The 7326-nt window shown below is 42.1% G+C and overlaps 1 pseudogene; it reads left to right on the top strand.

The window, feature by feature from the left end:
* The window catches only part of LOC108760107 (uncharacterized), a 9729-nt pseudogene extending 3732 nt beyond the window's left edge, over nucleotides 1-5997 (top strand).
* Nucleotides 5998-7326: the final 1329 nt, after the last annotated feature.

The raw sequence follows: 7326 nt of genomic DNA on the forward strand, positions 1-7326 counted from the left end.
TTCCTGCTGCTTAAGATGTCTGCATAGCATAAAAAGTTCGTTCTTACGGATTTTTCGACGTCTTGTGTCTTATCCTTTATTGGCTATGCAAGATCTACAGAACGAAAAGTAGGGGTGGAAATAAGGGACTTTGATTGGTTGATTCGCTTATGCACTATGCCTTATGCGTTAGGCAAAAGTCTGTGCTGCGGTCTTTAGGGTCTCTGCACAAGAATGGTTTTGAGGGTGCTTTCACGTGGACAGTTAAAGACCTACCTACTGATAGGTTGTAATCGTATTATTCCTATCGCTATCGCTATTCCCTCGCATTGTGTCTGGGACGTTACAGTCGAATGTGTGTTGGCTGTGACAGATTTCATAACCTGAAAAGTCGTCAACTTTTCTGGCCGCAGCATAGACGCTTGCATAACGCATAATGCATAGTGCATAAGAGAATCAACCAACCGAAATTCTTCTTTTCCATGGAATGAGAGGAAAGGAAAGCTTCTGATTAGCTGATTCGCTTATGCACTATGCGTTATGCGTTATGCAAAAGTCTGTGCTACGGCCATAACGATTAAGGGCCCAGACACAAGTTTTTGCATAACGCATAATACATAGCGCATAATGGAATCAACCAATCGAAATTCTTCTTTTCCATGGAATGAGAGGAAAGGAAAGCTTCTGATTAGTTGATTCGCTTATGCACTATGCGTTATGCGTTATGCAAAAGCTTGTGTCTGGGCTCTAATAATCTCGTTTCACGGGGCAGAGCAACGCCTATTTCATGTAAAACCTTTATTTTTGCGTGAAAATGCATCGATTGAGTGTATTCTTTATCAAAACTCGAGACGGACGGAGTCTTATTAGCATTTACCATATTTTTATATATTCCTTCATTCGTAAAGTAAAAGACTACTATTATAACTATGTATATATATTATGACAAAAAATTTTGTACACAAATATTTAAATTTTTATTTATAATTAAAAAATATTTATCAAATAAACCATAAGCAAGGGCTAATGAGAGTATAATCGCTGTACATTTTGCGATGAATAAGTTTATTAATTATTAACATCCATACGTTTCGGCATCCATTCGAGCCATCGTCAGTGCATCTTAGACTTAAAATTAATATTGATTACTATTACTTGGCTCCACGAGAGTGGTCACTCCTTCCATCAACAATACGTGACAAAAGATTGGAAAATACATTGGCAACGTTCGAGGATGTAATTCCGTAAGGCCAAGAACAATCAGCAATATTTATGTATAATGTATAACATATCCGTAACTTAAAATTATAAAAAACACCGCAGTCAAATACAATAAATTTCAAAATTCAGATCTAATTAACCAGTCAATTTTGAGTACGTGGTACATTATTGTCGACTCATGTAAAAAATATTTATATTGTTTATGTATACATACATACATAAATAAATGTTATATATATATGTATGTATACAGAGTGTTTGGAATTTCAATGGGTGATCCCGATTGATCACGGCTCGATTGGGCACCACCAATCACAGCGACCAGTGCTTAGGAGCTTTGTAGTTTCAAGCGCTGTGAGTGGCTCGTGTTCAACTGGGTGCCACCCAATTTCAATGTCAAAACTTCGTGTGGAGGATCGATAAACTAAGGAATAAGGTTCTCGAGAGATATGCTCGTTTCTACTTCGTTTTGAAGAAAATCGCAAAAAAGACAAAACATAGTTGCTTCGTTCTTGCACTGCCTCCGTAGTTAATAAGTTTGTTATTTTTAGCTAAAATTCTTGCACGGTTCACCTTTTCCCTTTTTCTCTCCAACGTGGAGGGAAAAGGAAGAAAAACGAACCGTACAAAAAGTTGAGCTAAAAAGAAGGCCTATTATTGTCGCTAAAATCGTACAAGAAAATAATAATTTTGTTCTCATGTGAAAACTTTCCCTGTTTGTTTACATTTCTGCTTACCTTTCTTTTGACATGGAAATTAGCGTGTACACCTCTCATCACCTCCGTAGCATTATTAGAGCACTAGAAACGTAGGTATTCGCATCCACCATTTTTATTCCTTTTCTGTGACGGGTTATGGGCATTATAGATTATGATTAGTATTTGCTGCTTGAAATTTTGTAGCTCCTTTCATTCCTACAAGGAATTAGCTCGTTTCCAACAGCTTAGAAGCTATAACCTATAACAGCCGTCACGACGATAATTTTCTCAGCTCATTGGGAACAGAGCAAGGATAGGGAAAAGGAGTAAAAATGGCGGATATACGAATACTCACGTTTATAGTATCTTAGTAAGAACATCGCAGAAGAAATACACGAAAATCATGTCAACATATTCAACGTGTTAGAATGTGTACGCGGCATAACGTGACAGGAGTAATCCACTCGATAACTTCTGACGAGTAACTAACGAATTTATAGGAGAAAGACAAAAATTTAAACAAACAAGGAACGTTTTCATGTGAGAACGGAATCATTATTATTATTGTTTTCGTGTACGATTTTAGCGACTATAATACTTCAGAGGCAGTGCAAGAACGAAGCAAGTATGTTTTGCCATCTTCGCGATTTTCCCCAAAATAAAGTAAAAACGAACATATCTCTAGAGGACTTTTTTTCTAAGTTTATCGATCTCCTACACATTACAGAAACTTTGAAATTTAAATTCGAGACACCCTGTATACTGATCCTACGCTATACATTAATACCACATAAGACCAAGCGTGAGCGTATCCAGTCGTGCCGTGTCCCACCGTGCACGTGTCCAATCGTGCACGTGGGCATTCGTGCAGTATCCAATCGTACGCGTGTCCAATTGTGCGTGTCCAATCGTGCACGTGTCAAACCGTGCCGTGTCCAATCGTGCACGTGTCCAATCGTGCTTTGTCTAATCGTGAACGTGTCCAATCGTGCCCGTGTCCAAACGTGTCGTGTCCAATCGTGCAACGTCTAATCGTACGCTTGTCCAATTGAACGTATACAATCGTGCATGTCCAATCGCGCACGTGTCCTATCGTAACGTGGTCAATCGGGATCCTCCCAAACCCCACCATCTAAAGGAAAAACCGCATAAAATACAAAAGTGACACGCGACGTCCAGGAAAAGTGTTTGACGGGCGCATGCCGACAATGCACGTGCGCTCGTCTTAATCGGTGCACGTGCATTTTCCTATAAATTTAGAAGAATCATAAAACCAAAGAAGACACTTGTTGATACCAACCGACTCCTTTCCTCCCCCACAATCTCGACCAATCTAAAACCCAGAAAAGCATCCCACCACCCAAATTAAAACCACACCAACTAAAGGAAAAACCGCTATATAAATCGCGGTTTCGTAATCATCATGATCACTTTTTTCCCTTTTTAAATCAGACGGTCTTCCTTTTTATTTTTTCGAGCGTATAAGTTTTTTTCGTTCTCACGGGGTCGCGAAGCCATGTACAAGACTCATTTACTTTCTGCGAAGCCTTTCGTCTCGGAGCCGAGAACGCACCCCGCTAAATTAAAGCACTCTTTCTTTTTTTCGTCACGATCAATCTGTAAAATTCAAAATCTAGAATCAGTGCATCACCAAGAAGAGCCGCTCCACCAAGCCATCTTCATCAGCTCAGCGTTGTGTGACACAACAGCAAATAGTATGTGAACGTCACTCTCCTTCTCGTTTTACCCCCTTTTCTTCTCTTTTCACTCTCTACATTCAGAGACTCGCGTCTGGTTTCGTTTCCTTGTTTGTTAGTTAATTGTTCTCCTTTTAACTATTGATATATGAACCTTGCAGTGCGTTCAGACGGAACCACCGTCTGTTCCCACCGTCGCTCTGTTATAATATATGCCCGGACGGCCCGCAAAACGTTACGAAATAGGATCAATTCCCCGGAGGTTCGTCATTCCCCAAATCGCATCACCGAGGCTTCTCCGGTCGGAAACCATTCCGTCGCTGAACTATCGCCACCTACTCTCTCTGTTTCTCCTCCTTCCCCTGCAATACCAATTTCATATTCACCAGTGTCGAACCTCCTCTCATTTCCCGATGAACCTTTTGAAACCCCTGATTTCCCGTCACTATACCCGAGTCATTCCCCCGTCTCAAACGTCTATCCTCCGTCTTTAGACCTTACCTGTAATCAACCTCCCCCCCTTTTTTTCTCTTCTCAAAACACACACACACACACATCAAATAATAATAATGAAAATCAGTCTATGTAATAAGTTTATGCAATTAATGTACCAATTCTTAACGTTAATTATATGATATGACTAAACCACAGACTTTCATTGATTTTGAAAACGCCTCCTCGTATTTATAATCCCGACGACGATTGCACTTAGTCCAATCCCCGGCCCTTTGGATTTACTTCCAAGGCCGAAAATAAGGGCATCGAAGGCACTGGCCCAACTAGGATAGAAGCGGCACACTGACCTAGTTTCCCGGCCTTTAGCCTGTGCGTTTGCCTCGAGCGGCACTCAGTGGAGCGTCGATCTCAAGAGAGGCTTCCGCTTCGTCCTCCCTCGAACCCCCGACTCTACAAAGTGGCCAAAGGGCGAAGCGAAGTGCCTCCCGTTGAGTCGGTCCCTCGCCTTTGCTCCCTTGCGGTCATGAGCTGGGACTGACTATACGGCGTTTCGGTTTGCCTTACGTTCACCCCCTCAGATTCCATGCGTGCGGAACCTCGGACGTAACACTACCTTCCTCCATAAGCATCATTTTTGGAGATTGTCATGGCAAGGAAACTCCACTCTCACCCGATATCTAGAGAGAACTTCTTGAACAGAAACATATAATACTATCCCTTTTGCAGTACGATGAGACCAAAGGGATACGTCCTCCGTCTTCAATGTATATTGGAAATCTAACGTTGCGTTTTGGACGAATTAATAATCTACTAATATTAGGTTTGGTATCGCTCACTTGAATTCGCCTATCCATGTCGAAAAACACCGTGCTCAGTATGTTTAATCTGGAATATTCTGTAAATCGTCTTATTTCCTCGTTAAATTCGATTACCAATAACGTTGACAAAAAATTATCGTGACTTTTCGATATCGCGTCCACTATCGCGGAACCTGCGAATATACTGAAATGTACGATGACGAATCCTTCAACCGCAATGTTATAATCGAATGTGAGTTGATTGCTCTGGTCTTCGGAGAGCGCTGACCTATGTATGTTATTTTTATTATAATAAACAGTTATTATATGTACAAATATAATTTTTAACCAATTCTTTCTCCCACAAATTAGGTAATTAATGATACCGTATAAAAATTTACCCTTACGATTTTATTTAAAGCATAAAAACATTTTAATTTATATTACTTGAGATATTCTTACGATATGTATACATACATATATCACATTCGACGTTCTCGCAACATCACAGATGTATCACTATCGACATTTGAACGATAAAAATGTGCAATACTTCAGATATTCTCGCAAGATATTTTCGCAACATGTATATCGCGTTTAAAGAAAAATATTATGATAACACGTACAGCACTTTTAAGGAAAAAGGAAATGATGTGTTATAACTTTCGCTATATAATCCCAGTGAAAACCAGCAGCCAGCCAGTATATCCATTTACTCTAAAGTCTAGTGCAGTGAGCAGTCTAGTGCGGGAACAGACCATAAAACAGCGTAAACGGTTAAAAATGAAATTCAAAGAGCCCTATATTTTTGAACAAAATAATGTGGAGGGAGAGGAGGATGTCCCTTTCATGGAAGCTGGTGAAAATGTTTTTGTCGGCGAGGATGCTCCCACCGAAGAGGAGGAGGAAGTCGAGCATGAGCTCGACGAGCATGAGCTTGACGAGAGCCTTTCGATTTTTAATTTCACATCTTGTACGAATGACGAATTAATCGAGTTCATGCCCGACTTCCTCGATTTATCTGATGAGGAGGAACTATTACAATTTCTTATAATGTACCTTGCTGCGGCGGCGGCAGAGGCTGATGAGGAGGCAGAGGCGGCACAGATTGCAAGAGGACGATTAGGTAGAGGTGACGGCTGCGGATGAGGTAGCGGGGATGAGGGTATCAGATAAGCATTTTGCATTTTTTGCTTCTTTTCTTTATGCAGCATTTTTACTTCTCTACGAGCTCCCTCACGGTGATTTTATTTTTTGTTGTTTGTTTTTCAGATATTAACAGAAAGAATGTGAGGAAGCGAGCAGTGACAATGAAGGTCTCACAGCGCAAGTTAATCTTGCCCACCCGCCCCTCCGAATGAGAACTCTCAATGATGTCTTCAACGACAGTCGACCCCCTCCCACCTCATCGAATGAGAACTTTAAGCGAGTCAATCCGCGGTATTACGAGAACGATAACGGTCTCAGGTCTACGCGATGAAAAAAACGCAAGTAGAGTGGGAAGAGGGGAAAACGTGACTCGTCGCACCATGAATCGTCATCAAAAGTGGCAGTCTTGCATAAGCTTACAACCGTACAACACGCGTCTTCGGTGATCGAGGGAAAAGTGGACGAGGGGGAATGACGGTGGTGAGAGGCGAATCGAACCCGCTGATTGATTTGTACCGCAGCGCTCATCCCCCTCGCTTACATTCGAAACACAAAACGTACATTCTGAATCACAAAATGACTGGTTGACGATGAGTGGAAAAAATGGTAGAGGAAGAGTGACGGAGGTGGGACCAATCGAGCCCGCTGATTGGTTCGACTCATCGATCACTCCCCTCAACCACATTCGATACACAAAAACATTGTATATTCTGGATCATGGAGTGGCAAGTGAGTGCGTGGATGATGTGTGGGCGTTGTATGATGCGCGATCGAGCCCGCTGATTGGTCCGACCTTTCACCAACCACCCCCTTGACCACACTCGATACACAAAAAACGTTGTATATTCTGGATCATGGAATTGTGATGGTGATATCTAATATATGTTCTGGATTAATTGGTGGCAGGTGGGCGACGGGGACCGAAAAATGGGTGAGGGGGAGTGTGAGCGATGGTGGAGGCGAACCGTAGGTTCCCCGTTGCCCGCCTGCCATCAAGTGATCCAGAACATATATTAGATGTCCTACTGTCGTACACCACAGATGATAGTACTCTACTAACTCGGAACGGGCCCTGAAACTTCGGCGCTAATTTGGTAGCAACATTCTGTGCCGCGTTCAACAAGGTGTGTTGCCTCCTCAATACGAGGTCTCCTACCTCAAAGATACGATCTCGTCTCTTTCGATTGTAATAGGCCGCCTGCTTTCGATACGCTTCCTCTAAATTTTCGTTAACCCAGCTATGTAACGACTGCACCTCCTCAATACGCGCCGACCACTCCCTCGGATCTCGCGGCTCTCTCGATCTTGGCCGCTGAATCACAACGTCGA

The sequence above is a fragment of the Trachymyrmex cornetzi genome, unplaced genomic scaffold (assembly GCF_001594075.2).
Source record: "Trachymyrmex cornetzi isolate Tcor2-1 unplaced genomic scaffold, Tcor1.1 scaffold2191, whole genome shotgun sequence".
NCBI lineage: Eukaryota > Metazoa > Arthropoda > Insecta > Hymenoptera > Formicidae > Trachymyrmex > Trachymyrmex cornetzi.